At 38.6% G+C, this 17,897-nt stretch overlaps 1 protein-coding gene across 3 annotated transcripts in view; it reads left to right on the top strand.

Annotated features, from left to right (window-relative positions):
* The first annotated feature begins 262 nt into the window (after positions 1 to 262).
* Positions 263 to 17,897, top strand: part of COX7B2 (cytochrome c oxidase subunit 7B2) — a 136,627-nt gene continuing 118,992 nt past the window's right edge. For 2 of the 3 annotated variants that reach the window (XM_070372939.1, XM_070372938.1), the window contains exon 1: positions 300 to 383. The gene's annotated coding sequence lies outside the window, so the exon portion shown is untranslated. Of the gene's footprint in view, positions 384 to 17,897 lie in introns of all 3 variants that reach the window. The other variant, XM_005892921.2, reaches the window with a different exon arrangement.

Genomic DNA, 17,897 nt, shown 5'->3' with positions numbered 1-17,897 from the left:
CAACCGGAGAGTTTGCCGTAAAATCGCTGTGACAAAGAAGGAAAAGATTTCCACCGGAAAGACCATGCATTATGTTAAGGAACAGGAACCCTTGTCCCAGTGCTGTTTCCTTTACATGGAGGGACACATACAAGAACAACACCCTTAACGGTTCTCGATCTTTGGACTTCTTCCTGTATAGCCTGTGGCAATTAGCTATCTGATTGGTCAGTTCTGAAAGAGGAAGTCGGGATGTGACCCGCCCCTTTATTTCCTTTTAGGGAGGAGCGATTTCTAATAGGTTCCCACCTCACTCGGCACTCAGGCCCCCAGGCGGTAAAGTTGACAGGCGACGAATTTGCTTCTGCGCCATCTTCCGTTGGACGCTGTCTGGCCAGTGTTTGGTAAGTCTAATTCTGGAGTTCAGTATCAGTAAGCCTGCGGTTATAAGCCATACTTAATTAAGTACCTTCTCTAGCAGTTGTAAGGAAATATTTTGGTTTTCCTGCCGCTTTTATTTTTTTTTTTCATTTCTCTCAAGGGAAGAGAGAGAGTTTACTTACGGGACTCTTCTCACATGCAGACATCTAGAATATAGAGTGGGAGTAAAGAGAAAACGAAAAAGAGAAATCTGTGTTTTAGAGTGTTTATGGAGTAACACTTCAGGTGCATGCTTATGGCATGGTTGGAGTGGGAGGTATTGGACAGTGTTGGACTAGGCACTGACCACATATTTTCAGCAGTAGGGAGCTGTGACAACGTATTTTCAGTGGTAAGGGGCTGTTCCAGCTTATGGCAATTTTGTTTACAGGAGAGTGGCTGTTTTTATATAAGCAGACGCCGATTTCTGTAGCGGGCAAGTCTGCATACTTTGGGATGTAAGCAAAGGTAGGCAAGCTTTCAAGGGCTCAGCAAGAAAATCTGACCAGTACCACTGAGATATCCTTATTAAATGCATCCTAGCCAAATAGTTGCTGCTGCTTGACCTTAAATTCTACATATTTGATTATTTCTAAGTAGCCTTGTCAGAGACAAGGGTTTGATTATAGAGAGTATTTTCGTGTACCAGCCTTTTTTAGGTCTCAAAGTGTTGCTACTGTAATCAGCAGTATCTGCAGGATGTATTTAGTGCTAGGCTTAGGTTGTGGCAGAGAAAATATGAAATTCTGGTTATTTTTTATATTATTTGGAGTCCTTTTCAGAGTCAAGAGAGGAAACAGAGGGACAAATCTAGGAGTCATGTGACTTGTTCCTATGTTTAAAAGTTTCTCCTATCTCTTTGGGGAGATACAACAGGACTTAGTGACTAAACCACCACCACTTATCTCTTAATCTCAAGTGGCCCTAAATTTGATAATTTCATACAGTCTGACCATGACTTTTCACTGCTGAGATTCAAATTGTGACTCCACCAATAGGAGGTTGATGGATACCAAAATTAAAAAAAAAAAGAGAACCCTTACTGTAAAGAGTATCTTGTTGTTTAGTCCCTCAGTCATGTCCAACTCTTTTATGACAGGCTTCTCTGTCTGTGGGATTTCCCAAGCAAGAATACTGGAGTGGGTTCTCATTTCCTTCTCCAGAGGATCTGTCTGATGCAAGGATTGAACTTCGGTCTCCTGCATTGTGGGCAAATTCTTTACCGCTGAGCCACCAGGGAAGCCGATAAGGACCATATAACTTCCTAAATTCAGCAGGAAAAATAACTCAATAAAACGATTGCAAAAATAGTGTCTAAGAAAACAAGTCAGATAGGCTTGCGTTTGGGAATCTCTGGTTCTAATGATTGCATTTGCTTAGTTTGAGGTATTCAAGTAATTTAAAATTCGTGCTCAGGTTAATATAGAACAATGGAAACAAATGAACAATGGAAACAAAAGAAAAACTGGCGGAGAATAAAACTTATTTTAGAAGAAAACTTGAGAAATTATGAAGTGAATTGACAAAGGTGACGTAGAAAATTACACTTTGAAGTTCCAGTAGACATCTGTAAGGGAGAAATAGAGAGTCAAGGGGATGTAAATGCTGTTCCACAGAGTATAAGAAAAGGGAGAGGTGTTTAGTTGTTACTAGATTGAAATAGGTCCCCAGGTCCCAAAGTAATCAAAAAGAGAAAGAGGCAGGGTCTCAAATGGAATGTCTCCTTCAAAGAGAGTCAAGAAACAATTGAGGTAAGAAAATGATATAAAGTGCATTAGAACAGAATCTTAAATAGTGAGAAAAGTAGGAAGTTCTGTAGAATATACAGAGTATCATTAGGTGATTTTCAGGTACTGTAGTCTTTGTAGATTTGCAGAGAGATATACTTAGTTTGTGCCTTAAAGGAATATGCCCAAGAATTAGGACTGAAGACAAGGCTCAGCAAGATAAGGCACATTGCAAGGAACAAGGCAAGAAGATGAGTTAAATTTAAGCTTGTATAGGCTTGATATCAGTCTGATGGGAGAAAAGTCTTTTTTTGTTGAATTATCCATCTCAGAGAAGTGGGGGATAAGAAATCTGTTTAAATAGTAGATACTTTTAGTAAACTCAGAATGTAGTGATTTCATCATTGATAGTTGAAATGATTCTGGAATTTAAGAAATGGAGGAAGAAATTAGAAAAAAAACAAAACCCACAAACCCTGATGTCTGGAAAAGATAAAAAGGAAGGCAAGTATTCATTTCCAGCAAACAGCAATAATCTGTTATATTTTGGAGAACAGACCAAATTAATAAGCAGGTTAAGCAGTTAGAAACTCAACTTTTGAAATGGATTAAATGGTTAACAAATTAACTCCAACTTTCTGAAAGGTATAGGAAGATAAAAAGTAGAGGCATATTTTATTGCTGTAGAAAAATGTGTAGCAGAAAAAAAAATGCTATTCAAGGCCTGAACACTTCAGTGATGAAAGGCACTGCCCGCAGGAGCATATGGAAGGGCTATTAGTTCTCAGTGGGCCCCTAGGCTCTCAGGCTTCAGAAACATCAATTGCAGCTTCACTTCAGGAATCAACTTTTGAGAGTGATTTTTCAGCCAAAATAAATAAGATAAAAAGGAAACCCTCTCTGAGATACAGGTTTCACCAGCTAAGCCATTCCGTAGCAAGAGGCAGTGGAAAGAGTCACTGTCATATAGGATTGAAAATATCTGCTTTCTGGAGGTAGTAAGGCTTATTTCATGAGATAGAGTTTCCACTTCCAGTAGTAACAGAGTGTCAAAAACTGGAAGTTAAAGGAGAGAACAGAAATGAAGAGGTTTTAAAAATATGTTGCAGAGGGAAAAATTATACTTCAAGTAAAATCTGGCGATCTTGACTGCAGAATTTTAAACTTTTCTGAAAGTCAGGAATGTCTGAAATGTCAGTCCAAGAGAGGCAGTGGTATGCTAAATGCATTTTTGTGCCTAGATTGATGAGTCCATAGTGTCATAATTAATATACTAATAGTTTCCTGGAATCTGTACCGCTCACACAGACTTACAAGCATCCAGATAAAGCTAAAACCAATAATATTTCCAGGTATACTTCTTCCTTTTCGTGCATACTCAGTCGCTCAGTCCTGTCCAACTCTTGGTGACCCTATGGGCTGTAGCTTGTTAGGCTCCTCTGTCCAGGGGATTCTCCAGGCAAGAATACTGGAGCGGGTTGCCATTTCCTACACCAGGGGATCTTCCCAACTCAGGGATCAAACCTGCATCTCTTGTGTTTCCTGCTTTGGCAGGTGGATTCTTTACCTCTTGTGCCACCAATTCTGATTTTTAAGAACACAGTGTTTTAGGGGGATATCTAGTCTAGAATCTGGGAATGTCTTATATTTAAGTTTTAGTGCTCTGGGGCCAGTTTTAAGTTTATATGTTAATTTACTTTTGTTTTTGAACCATACATTCCAAACTCAAAAACTTGTAATTCAAAAACTAAAAAAATATACATTGATAAATCTAATTTCTGTTATATTTCTTTCAAGTTGTACTTACTGATATTTACTTGTTTAACATGGGATTCCCAGGTGCTTCAGGGGCAGAGAATTTGCTTGCCAAGCAAGAGACCCTGATTTGATCCCTGTGTAGAGAAGATGCCCTGGAGAAGGAAATGGCAACCTAATCCAGTATTCTTGCCTGGGAAATTCCTTGGATGGAGGAGCCTGGCAGGCTACAGTCCAGGGAGTCGCAAAGAGTTAGACACGACTTTGCCACTAAACAGAAGCAGCAGTTGTTTAACAAACATTACTGTAATTGTTAGTAAATGCCCAATATTGTCCTGTGTACTTTGCAGTTGTTAACTCATTGTTTTTGTGTATCAATCCCTAAAGTAAGAATTCCTACAATTTCCGTTTTATAGATCGTCTAAAAGACTTTAATTAATTTGTAAGTGTGAGAGATAGACCCAGGCAGTTTGGTTTGAGTTAGACTATGTGGGAAATTCTTAAAGAGATGGGAATACCAGACAATCTTACCTGCCTCCTGAGAAACCTGTATGCAGGTCAAGAAGCAACAGTTAGAAACAGACATGGAGCAACAGACTGGTTCCAAATTGGGAAGGAATGCCTTAAGGCTGTATATTGTCACCCTGCTTATTTAAGTTATATGTAGAGGACATCATGAGAAATGCTGGGCTGGATGAAGCACGGGCTGGATGAAGCACAGGCTGGAATCAAGATTTCTGAGAGAAATATCAATAATCTCAGGTATGACAGATGACATCACCCTTATGGCAGAAAGTGAAGAGGAACTACAGAGACTCTTGATGAAAGTGAAAGAGAAGAGTGAAAACCTGGCTTAAAACTCAACATTCAAAAAGCTAAGATCATGGCATCCAGTCCCATCACTTCATGGCAAATAGATGGGGAAACAATGGAAACAGTGAGAGACTTTTTTTCCTTGGGCTCCAAAATCACTGCAGATGGTGACTGCAGCCATGAAATTAAAAGACGCTTGCTCCTTGGAAGAAAAGCTACAACCAACCTAAACAGCATACTAAAAGGCAGAGATGTTACTTTGCCAACAAAGGGCAGTCTAGTCAAGGCTATGGTTTTTCCAGTAGTCATGTATGGATGTGAAAGTTGGACCATACAGAAGGCTGAGCACTGAAGAATTGATTCTTTTGAACTGTGTTATTGGAGAAGACTCCTGAGAGTCCCTTGGACTGCAAGGAGATCCAACCAGTCCCTCCTGAAGGAAATCAGTCCTGAATATTCATTGGAAAGACTGATGCTGAAGCTGAAGCTCCAATATTTTGGCCACCTGGTGCAAAGAGCTGACTCATAGAGAAGACCCTGATGCTGGGAAAGATTGAAGGCAGAAGAAGGAGATGACAGGATGAGGTGGTTGGATGGTATCACTGACTCAATGGACATGAGTTTGAGCAAGCTCTGGAAGATGGTGAAGGACAGGGAAGTCTGGTGTCCTACAGTCCTTGGGGTTGCAAAGTTTAAATGCAAATGTATGCATATATGAATACATATTTTTAATTTTGCCTTTTCTCTACAAAAGAAATCAAATTTTATATACTGTTCTACATCTTGTTTTTTCCCTTAGTTGCTCATTCTAGAAATGCTTCCATATCAATAGGTAGAGAGCTTCTTTCTCATGGTATAAAATATTAATATAGCATAACATGAATATTTGCTATGTGAATGTATCATAGTTTATTTAAATATTCCCCTGTTGATAGACACTTGAGTGATTTCCCTTCTTTTGCAATTAAAAATAGTAGTTTGGTAATAAGCTTATATACTTCTCATTTTTGGCAAGTTATCTATAGTATAAATTCTGAGACTTGATTTTTTGGATCAGAAGTTAAATGCATATATAACGTTGTTTGGTGATGGTGGTTTAGTCGCTAAGTTGTGTCTGACTCTTGTGACCCCATGGACTGTAGCCTGCCAGGCTCTTCTGTCCGTGGGATTCTCCAGGCAAGAGCATTGGAGTGGGTTGCCATTTCCTTCCCCAGGAAATCTTCTTAACCTAGGAATCAAACCCAGGGCTCCCACATTGCAGGCAGATTCCCTACCGACTAAGCTATGAATAAATGATTTCAAATATTACTAATGGACCATATATCTAATCAGTTACAGGTTCCATTATTCATCAAATATATGTTAAACTTAGCTACCAAATTCATCCAAATCTTACGTATGGAATTTTATTCAGAAACTAATGCTCTCCATTTCAAGAGACCAATATTGTCAACACTTAAGCACTTAATATCCAATTCTTCACATGAATTTTTTTGTCTGATGGACCACTGTTAACTTTTCTCATGAAGTCTGAGCAATAAAATTATATTTCATAGATGTTCTTACAGTATTTGCAGTAGATAGCATTGTTTATATATTGCTAAATCTCATAAGTCTTTTACATTTTGCATTCTGCTTATATGCCTCACAATAGCCTTATTAACAATATTATGAAAGGTTGAGATTTTTGCCAATCTGATAAGTGAAAAATGTTACTTCAGTGTTGTTTTAATTTGCATTCATTATATAATAATAGGACACAAAAGAGTTTGATATCTTTCCATTTGTTTAAGGGCCACTTGAATTTTTCTGGGAACTGGCTCTCAGTTTTTGTCCTTTTTCTAGGGAACCCTTAGTGTTTTATTTCTGTTCGATATCCAGCTGCTCTTTTTATATGAAGAAGATATTACTTTTGTCTCTGATGTGAGTTTCACATGTTTTTCCCATGTCAGTCATTTGTCTTTTGACCCTACTAATTTTTTTAATGTGGTAAAAATATATCTATTTTATTTTATGAGTTTGGAGTCATATTTAGAAATGTATTTCTCCAAGTTTATAAAGAAATTTATTTTCTTTAGTACTTTTATGGTTGCTTTTTTTCCTTTATACATTAAATTTTTGATTCTTTTTGAGTTTGTCAGTGGTCATGAAGTAAGATACAGATTCAACTTTATTTTTTTTTCAGATGACTACTTTTTGGACTCTTTAAGATGTTTGTAGTAAAAACATGTCTTTTTACCTGTCTTTAACATGATACAATTTATGAATCCTTGAGGAAACTATACCCATTTTAGACACTGAGAATACCTCTGACTGAGAAAAAGTAGAATAAATTTATCAACATGAGTTTTGGACTTTGTACTAGCAATTTGGTTTTAATATTTTCAAACTGCAGCTCACAAAGGCCTGAGACTTTGACCATAGACATTAAATTTCTTTCAACCTTAAAATTTCTTGTATTTAAACTTTCAAGGTTATCTAATTTTTGGACTTTAATTTATCCTTGGGATTTTAATAATTTAAAGAGGTTATTTTCAAGTTTGGAATATGTCTATAATGTCAGAATTTTATTCTTAGAATTTCAGCCTTTTGATAAAATTACAGGACTGCTGATGAAAATGGTGAATGTGCTGGTCAAAATTTGGGATAAGAAATAGAATTGGGATTAAATTTTCAGCATTAGATTTAGAATGACTACAGATTTACTTCAGTTAATGTGGTTTTTGACCTGTTTTGAAGGATTCTGAGCTTGAAAATCTAAACTGGAAACACTGGCTCTAGAAAGATACCCAGAGTCATAGTTGGAGTGGGTGACTCAATGGTGGGAGCAGGAATGTCTTGATAAGATACTCATTCCTTTCTCTAGGGGAAAGCCACTCCTCAAGCTGAGCTGAAGCTTAAGATTAAGCTTAGAGGTTTAGAAAGAATAGAATGCTGCAGAATATTGGTGTATGGGAGGGACCATAGAATGCTTCCTGCCCACCTCTGATGTTTCCTTTATGTGTAAGATCCATTGTCATAACATGTCTGAAGTAGTTCAGGGAGTTATTTGATTGTTGAATTGATAAGGAGAAACTAGGAACCCCTTTATTTTCACTTGTTCTTGGAATTGAACTGTCTTCAGGAAGCTGCTCTGCTCTCTTGTTTTACAAGGGTAGAAGAAGGACTATCGCCAATACCTTATTTCTGAGACTAAAAGGGAAAAAGCATAATTTTGGATTCAGTACTAGAAAATATATTAATAGATAAACTGCAGTCTTCACTATCTGCTTTAGTTAGTTCAGTCGCTCAGTCATGTCCGACTCTTTGCCACCCCATGAATCGCAGCATGTCAGGCCTCCCTGTCCATCACCAACTCCCGGAGTTCACTCAGACTCACGTCCATCAAGTCAGTGATGCCATCCAGCCATCTCATCCTCTGTCGTCCCCTTCTCCTCCTGCCCCCAATCCCTCCCAGCATCAGAGTCTTTTCCAATGAGTCAACTCTTCGCATGAGGTGGCCAAAGTACTGGAGTTTCAGCTTTAGCATCATTCCTTCCAAAGAAATCCCAGGGCTGATCTCCTTCAGAATGGACTGGTTGGACCTCCTTGCAGTCCAAGGGACTCTCAAGAGTCTTCTCCACCACCACAGTTCAAAAACATCAATTCTTCAGCGCTCAGCCTTCTTCACAGTCCAACTCTCACATCCATGCATGACCACAGTAAAAACCATAGCCTTGACTAGACGAACGTTTGTTGGCAAAGGAATGTCTCTGCTTTTGAATTTGCTATCTAGGTTGGTCAAAACTTTCCTTCCAAGGAGTAAGTGTCTTTTAATTTCATGGCTGCAGTCACCATCTGCAGTGATTTTGGAGCCCCCCCACCCCAAAGTCTGACACTTTCCACTGTTGCCCCATCTATTTCCCATGAAGTGATGGGACCAGATGCCATGATCTTCGTTTTCTGAATGTTGAGCTTTCCAACTTTTTCACTCTCCTCTTTCACTTTCATCAAGAGGCTTTTTAGTTCCTCTTCACTTTCTGCCATAAGGGTGGTGTCATCTGCATATCTGAGGTTATTGAGATTTCTCCTGGCAATCTTGATTTCAGCTTGTGCTTCTTCCAGTCCAGCATTTCTCATGATGTACTCTGTATATAAGTTAAATAAGCAGGGTGACAATATACAGCCTTGATGTACTCCTTTTCCTATTTGGAACCAGTCTGTTGTTCCATGTCCAGTTCTAACTGTTGCTTCCTGACCTGCATACAGATTTCTCAAGAGGCAGGTCAGGTGGTCTGGTATTCCCATCTCTTTCAGAATTTCCCACAGTTTATTGTGATCCACACAGTCAAAGGCTTTGGCATAGTCAATAAAGCAGAAATAGATGTTTTTCTGGAACTCTCTTGGTTTCCCATGATCCAGTGGATGTTGGCAATTTGATCTCTGGTTCCTCTGCCTTTTCTAAAACCAGCTTGAACATCAGGAAGTTCACGGTTCACATATTGCTGAAGCCTGGCTTGGAGAATTTTGAGCATTACTTTACTAGCATGTGAGATGAGTGCAATTGTGTGGTAGTTTGAGCATTCTTTGGCATTGCCTTTCTTTGGGATTGGAATGAAAACTGACCTTTTCCAGTCCTGTGGCGACTGCTGAGTTTTCCAGATTTACTGGCATATTGAAAAAAAGAGAAGGATAAATAGAGGTTGAAGTATTGATAATATTTATTGGAGGAGATGGTACATGATTTGGACCTTGCTTTTTATAAGTAAAAAAAGAAAGCATATAGGGTGTGGATATTAATATGAATTAAAGCCATTTCTTGAACATATAATAACTTTCTTCTCCAACTATAGAGAAATATAGCAGTAAACAAAAAGTGATGAACAGCCCCTTTTCCCTGATTTTACAGTGTGGTAATTTTACAATACACTGTGATTTATTGATTATTCCTGTGATTAGGGAACAAAGGAGATATGCTGTCAGCAATGAACTTACCAGGTTAGACCAAAGAGTTTAGGATAGATGCTATGCATTATGTAGGATCAACAAGAGATTTTAAACCAGAAAGTGAAAGCATGAAAAATGGTACTTTAGAAAATTTGGTTGTTGGTAAATTGAATGGAGAGAGACGTAAGTCAGGAAAATCAATTAGGGAAATAGTAGAATAATCTAAGCAATAAATGATGATAATAATTTAATTTTGACTTTTTCAACAGAGAATTCAAAAGAATCAGTAGTTCTTTTAGGTTTAATTTATGAATGGAAGAGGTAATTCAGCTTCAGGATTTGTAAAAAGGTATAGAAATTTGGAAGAGAAGTAGTTAAATTCATCTTGATATACAATTGGATATTGGTCAGTGCCTATATACAGGAGAAAAATCCCTATATAAATATTAATGTTTTAATATTAAAAATGTTATAAAAATCAACATTATAAAATTTAATTTTGTATTTTAGGGTGGCCTGCCTTGAACCCCATCACTTGAGAGTGGACAGTAATAGGCTGTTTCCTAAATTAGTGTCTGCTAGTAGTACTGGTAGCTACTTTGTTTCTTCGCAGAAGTCCAAGTGGTGTTTTTCTGCCTTAGCATTTTCTTGTTATAGAGAGAAAGAATGCCAACTGAGCCAGGAGAGATATCACCTCCTTTTCTTTTTAAAGATCTGAAACAAGCATGGGGGTAGGTGAAGACAGGGGAGAAAAGAGCTGGAAACTAAATTTTATGAAAAAACTAGCATTTCTTAATAGGGCCCACAGCTTGAGTGACCTGTATTTCCAGACAGTTGCCCCTGTCTTGACCTGTTCATTTCCGGTTTGTTGTCTGTGCCCCTGGGGTGAGGCTAAAGACAAAGGACAGTTGGGAAGCCAGCCCTGGCCCACAAAATAAGCCTTCAATTGTCATTTTAATGGCTCTACCATTTCACCTTAATATAATTTCCCTACCTCCAAGAATATATCTTGTTTTGTAAGTTCACAAGCTGACACATCATCCAGAGAGACTATTTATTTTTCCTATCTTCTCCACACAAATGCTGAGATTATTCTAGCAACAGTAATCAAGATCTTCTGTCTTTGGGTTGCAAAGAAAATGCATTCAACTGTACTTGAAAGAGGAAATTGAAATTTGGCAACAGATGATAAAGCACATTCTCCTCTCTTTCGATTCTGTCTGCTCTTATCCACTGAACTGCATTAATAAAAGCAAAAGGGGCAAATATACAATATTCAGTTGCCCAAAACTATGTTTTAGGTGTGTTGTGGTTATTCCTATTACAGAACCTTGTGCCTCTAGTCATTTTTTGGGTCAGTGCTAGCATGGTGCAAAATGAACCACGAAAATAGTCCCTAGAGGAAGGTTTTCCCACTAGCTTTAATAGCAGAGCTACTGTGAATTTTCTAGAAATATGATCAGATCTCAAATATGATTGTCTTACCTATCTGCTAACTGTAGCCTTTTCACATTTACTGGGGTAATTATTTTAGGAAACAACCCTGTAAATTTATTAGCATGCTTAATGCTAGCTTTAATTATTTATTGCATTTATTGGGTATGCAAGTCATGAAATTGCCACTGGGTACATTTACCAATAGCACAACCACCACAATAATAAAAGGCATCCAAAAATAAAAGTAGGTTGGTGCCTCTGAGAGAGAGTTCCATAAATAAAGGGCGTACTGCAGATTTTTCTTTTCCCCCATCAGACATTCTCATGGTCATGATGATTGTGAAACCATAGTCAAATTTATAGAAATGCATGGGTAAGGGCAAAATAAAAGTTCATACTCACGTACACTCAAAATAATCCTTTATTGCTAGCCCTGTAATAGGTGTGTGGCACGAGTCTAGGCAAAATTTTGAAGTAGGAATAGTTCAATTTCAGGTGCTTCTAGTTTGAGAAGGAATGGCAACCCACTCCAGTGTTCTTGCCTGGAGAATCCCAGGGATGGGGGAGCCTGGTGGGCTGCCGTCTATGGGGTCGCACAGAGTCGGATACGACTGAAGTGACTTAACAGCAGCAGGCTCCTCCTTGTGTACCTACTAATATTTCCTTCTCCAGAAGCCTCATTTATTTTCTCTCCCCTCCAAAATTATTTATTCTCAAGAGGAGATGAGATGCATTAACCCTGGGGTTTAAATGATGAAGGGGGCTCTATGATGCTAAGCAGCCCTAGTTTCAAGTCCATTTTTTATTATTTTCCATCTATGTGATTTTAATGAATGATGTCTACCTCAGGGAGATTGGGTGTTGGTACAGCTTGAGCTTATGCAATTTAGAGGACTCTTTTTAGAAAAATACAAAACTGTCTATGCATTTAGGTAAGAAAGTGAATATTTATAATTATACTTTAAAAATGACAAATACATCAAAATTCAGGAAAATAAATTTTACTGGGCATTCACCAGTCATATTTGTCCATAAAAATTTTTCTACAACAACAACAAGAATACCTTTCCAAGATAATGAGTGGTCTTGGGATACAGTGACCTATTCTGATTTTCTGAAGATGTAGGACTACTTTGATTTTCTCTCCTCTTAATGAGTCATTTTTTTCTGATAATGAGAACTGATGTGGGGAAGATGGGTAAAGTTTGGGATGAGTCAGGCACCACTGAGTAAGTCACGTCTTCAAGAGCACTGAGCTCTCCCTTTCATGTAAGCTGGTGGCAAGTCCCCAAAGTAACTCTTGTGCAAGGAATGCATGTCTTTGCCTTACTTCCTGAATCATGGCCAAGCCAATAAACTGCTTGTAAGATGTATCATAAAGTCCATAAAGAACTATAGAAATAAAGGTAACGTGACAGTGATTTCAAAGATGCTCACCTATACTGTTTACCTATATGTGACATTTCCAACAGACTTCTCCCAGTAACATTATGAAAAGTATCACTTAAGTCCAATACCGCATGTGATACTGCTTGTCTTTTCTTTTTAGCCTATATTCTAACCTGTAACAGTAATACCAACAGTCCCTGCAGTTAATATCAAAGTCAGGAAGAAGACTCCCAGGCCACCAGAGTTAGCAAGAAGTCTTTGACCCTCCTGAGAGGAAAGGTATTCTTTCCTTTGACATTGATGCATTAAGCAGGCTGTTTTTGGAACCTTTGGGTTGTACTCAATTATAGTCCTTAGTATTTGTCTCTCCTAAAGGATGCCCAACAATAGCTAAAAATAAATTTAACTGAATAGGGTGAAAGAGTAAGGAAATAAAATGAATACATAAGAGGTCCGTTGCACAGAGCTGGAACAAAAGAAACCTACTTATATCTGAGATTCATTTTCTCTTCACTGCATCAGAATAACATGCCTGAAATTTAATTTGATTTTACAATGGTCACAATCAAGCTTGGCTTTCAGGATGTGTTATTCTGAAAAATCTGTGGTCTCTTCAGCTTTTGCTGAATCCAGAGTCATTCTCTAGTTGAAAGAGGAGAAGGGAAAGAAACAAGAGTGGGCTCAGAGTAAGCAAACTAATCCATAACGAGGTGGCACAGTATTTACTAGTCTACTACATAGATTTCCCCCATGAGAATTGGGGAAACTGAGACCTGATGTAAACTACTGTCTTTTCTCCAAGGCTCTGAGATCAGAGACAAGACATGGGAGTTTTACATAGTTGTGTTATTCATCATATGTGAAACGAATCACCAGTTCAGGTTCAATGCATGATACAGGATGCTCGGGACTGGTGCACTGGAATGACCCAGAGGGATGGTATGGGGAGGGAGGTGGGAGGAGGGTTCAGGATGGGGAATACCTGTACACCCATGGTGGATTCATGTTGATGTATGGCAAAACCAATACAATGTTGCAAAGTAATTAGCCTCCAATTAAAATAAATAAATTTATATTAAAAAAAACAACAACAAAGTGCATTCTCTTAGACTCTTTCAGTTGGTTCTGGGGGCATCTTCTAATCTTCTCCTTGTCTCGTTGGTTTTCCCTTTCAGTCCTCTCTGCTGGATCCTCTTTTTCATTCTGGCCTTAAATGTTGAAGTGTCCCAGGACTCCGTCCCTTGACCGTGCCTGTTCTTTAGACACATTCACTCCCTAGGTGATCTTTTAATTACCACTCTGACACCGAAGGCTCCCTAGGTTCCATCTATGGCCTGAATCTTTGAGCCCCACATCCAAATGTCTGCTTAAACCTAACGTAACCAAACTTGAATTCTCGATTTTTCTCTACCAACTCTGTTTCTCTCATAGTATTCCCCTTCAAGCAAATGATAATATCTAGTTGCTCAAGTCAAAAAATTTGCCATCATCCTTGACATCACTCTTTGTTTCATATCCCGCATCAGCAAAACTGTTGGTTGCGCACTTTTGAATCTGACTACTTCTCTCCATTTCTGTTGTCACCACTTTCATTCAAGCCACCATCATCTATTGCCTGGACGTTTACTTAATCCTCCTACCTCTTATGTCTTCCCTTGCCTCCATTTAGCTATATGTCTTACATTGCCAAAAGTTCCATTTAAAATGTAAATATGCTACGACCCTCTGAGTAAAGCCCTTGAGTGCATTGCTATCATACTCAATGAAGTAGAAAATCCTTATTCACCCGAAGGCCTTAGATTATGTGCCTCCAGACTCCCTAGTTTCTGTCCTTACTTCCTGTTCTCCAGCAGCTCTGCTGCTCCTTTGCACTCGCTGTTCTCCTGTCCAGAATGATATTAGTCCGTGTGGCTCGCTCTTTTATTTCTTTCAGTCTTTGTCAGCTTGTCAGAGAAAACTTCACTGCTTGTCTTGCTCAAAGAAGCAGCTTTATCCTGCTTTATTTTTCTTTAAATCTTTATTGTCTGCATCTCCCAGTAGATTGTGAGATCTATGTGGAAAGAGATGTGGTCTGATTTGTCTTCTTTTATATGCCCAAAGTGTCAGATGTCGGGCATAGTGTAGTCAGTAAGTAAATATTTGGAGAGAGAATGAATAAGTCACCATTAATGTTCTTGGGGGGCTCCATTTGTTTTAGAGCAGCATCCTTTCTGTTGTGTAGTCAAGTCCATTATAGTTCCCAGCCAGTTTCCAGTCCTGGCTTTTAGTAGCTAATCTCTACTAGAACAGATGCCAAATCCTAGTGATTATGAAAACATGGCATGCACTAAGGAAGGCCTAGACTTAGGCTACATTTCTGCCCAGACACACCAGAGTAACAAAGCTTCAGAGCTCATAGCTGTCCTGCTCTCTTCAGCTATAAGTCATATTTTCAGAGCAGGGACACCTGGCTGTGCTGGTTGAAGGTTTCAAGGCTTAGTGACTTCCTGTAAGAAATGCTGCTGGGATTTATTCCTTTGTGTAAATCAATTTTCCTTTGTTATAAAAGTAACACTGACTAGATGAATGAGGAAACATTGGCAAAATAAGAATTGTAGAAAAAAGTAGAGAAATAATTATTCAAAATTCCACTACTTGCTGTGTTTCTCATTAACTTTATTTTAGTGTTTGTTTATATGTGTGTGTGTGTGTGTGTGTGTGTGTGTGTATGTATGTATGTTTACACAGTCGGGGTAAGCCAACAGTATTTATTGAGCACTATTTGTTGCCCTGGCGGCTCAGGCAGTAAAGAATTTGCCCACAATGTGAGAGACCTGGGTTCAATTCCTGGGTTGGGAAGATCTCGTGGAGAAGGGAATGCAACCCATTCCAGTATTTTTGCCTGGAGAATTTCATGGACAGAGGAGCCTGACGAGCCCCAGTCCATGGGGTCTCAAAGAGTCGGACACGACTGAGTGACTCACACACACATTTTTATTCAGAGCCTTCTGTCCCTGTCCTAATGATCTTAATAAAAAAATGAGGGGTTTTGACTTTCTGTCCTCAAGATGAATACTCTCCAGGAGGCATTCCTTTCACATGAAATTAAACTTCAGTCTTTCCACGTTACCATTACCCTGTGCTGAATGTACATTTGTCCTTTTAGTTACCTATCTATCTAGTCTCTCTCCCTCTCTGAGAGGTAGTACCCCTAGAAGCCTGCTCAGATATGTTGGAACAGTGTTGGAAAACAGAATTCCAGTGAAAACAAGAAAAAAGTATGTGAGAGTGTCATTGACTTGAAGAGGAGTCAAGTAGTATTGTGGTGTCAGGCTTGGTGGATATAGGGAAGAGTTGAATGTTAAGGAATATTTGTGACTGAACCTAAATTCAGGGAGCAGATAGCAGGTTTAAGGCCAGACCTAACAAAGAAGATGTGAAGTCCTAGCCAGAGAGAATGCAGATAGTAAACATAATGTATAATGGAAATGTGAGGACGTTTTATAGAGGTAGATGAATTAGTTCTACCAAATGGACTTTTCTCCTTGGGTTTATTAATATATGATCATTATAGAAACACTAGAAAGTGCAGTTAAGTAGCTGTCCACTTGGTGCTTGCTTTGTGATATTAGTGATGTCTAGGGTAGAGATTAGAGAAAGAGAGAATTGGAAATTGGAAGAGGTAGGGCTTCCCTGGTGGCTCAGATGGTAAAGAATTTGCCTGCAATGCTGGAGATCCGAGTTTGATCCCTGGGTCAGGAAGATCCCCTGGAGAAGGGAATGGCTACCCACCCCAGTATTATTGCCTGATAAAGTCCATGGACAGAGGAGCCTGGCGAGCTACAGTCTGTGAGGTCACAAGGAGGCAGACGTGACTGAGTGACTTTTACTAAGAAATGAATAGGGAAACACATCATTGTAATATAATCATTCAGAAAGAAATAGTAATCTGTCATCTTTATAAATATAGTAACCTGTACATCCCTGCTGCTTGACTTGTTATGTATTACTTTTGTGATTTGAGTCAAATCTGTTACATTTAAAAAAACACTTAAATTCATAAATTGGCATTAAGAAGGTGGAAATAGACCAGAATTTAAATGCTACTTATTTCCTATAATTCTAAAAGACTTCTTTGAAATCTTGGTGGAATGCAATGTCTAATACCTGAGGGCACCCTTCTGAGATACCTAAGTCTTTGCCTCAAAGGAAAGCGATGGGCTCTTGTGGCTGGGACCACTTTGTCACTCTCATTGTGCTCTGAATTCACAGTACCCGGCATGTGATTTATTGCTTATTAGAGAAGCCCTTACTGTCACTGTGAGATGTTGTTCTCCAGATGTTTGAATCATTAAGAGTGGTGTCAGCACAGCAAGCAAGCCTTCCGTTTTGGAACATCAGTGCCTTCTGCAGGGGTCGGCAGCCAGTTGGTTCTGGCCTGATTAATAGTTGCAAACAGAAGTGAGCTGTGTCCAAGAGGTGGCGAAAGAATCCCTGGACCAGGCTAAGTGCTTCCTTTGTTTTTATTCTTCAAGCTGCCTCCAGTGTGTGGAGGCTAATTCTGCTTTGGTGAGGCAATTAGGGAATAGATAGTAAGACTGCTTTCTTAGCTGGTAAAAATTGTCACACAAGCCTCAACTGTCTTGTATCTGTATGAGATATTTACTTTGTAAAGTAATTTTACACACATCTTAGATGAAACCTATGAGTCCTCGGTGGCGGACAGTGTACAGATGAAGGACATAAGAACCTTTTCTCATGACCGTCAAACTGGTTAGGGTTAGAATGAAGTTTTGCTTCTTAAATGAATGTATTTGCATTTTGATGTTGTTATTTGTTAATACTCTTGGGCTGGGAGGACATAGTATCTTTCTGTGGAAAATGCACATGAAAATCTATGCCCTAAAATGCTTCTCAGCAAAAAATGAACAAAGTGAAACATGAACAGTTTAGAAAGAAGAGATGAGATTCATTCCTTCCTTCCCTCTTTCCTCCCTTTCTCTCTTTTTTCCTCTCTCCCTTCCTTCCTTTCAGTTTGATTTGTATTAAACCCTCCTAGAGTGAGGTCCACTTAATGACTCCTGCCTCTTATTAGAATTGTAATGCTAATTGTTTTTTAAAAAGCAAATTATATTTTCATGTTGCTGAGAGGATTTCTGCCTAGAGTATAAGACACCTGCTTGTGAGTTTTTTCCCCATACCAATTAACTGTTCTGTCCAGTAGGTGGACTCCTTCATGAACATATAAGGGTTTTCTTTTTCCTTTAATCAAGTGTTCCTTAACTCTGTGAAAAAGCATTTCCTCATATTGAACTTTTGATTTCACCAATTTATTTTCTGAAAGGCTGAAAATAGATTCTGGAATACTGCCTATTCCTGTTGAGAAATGACTTCATCTTTAGTTATTTTTTTAAATTTCATTTTTGTTTTAGTCTATATCTTGACATTTTTTATTTATAAGTCAGAGCTTCT

Source organism: Bos mutus, chromosome 6, assembly GCF_027580195.1.
Source record: "Bos mutus isolate GX-2022 chromosome 6, NWIPB_WYAK_1.1, whole genome shotgun sequence".
NCBI lineage: Eukaryota > Metazoa > Chordata > Mammalia > Artiodactyla > Bovidae > Bos > Bos mutus.
The sequence above is the reverse complement of the archived record's forward strand: the minus strand, read 5'-3'. Positions and strand labels throughout refer to the sequence as shown.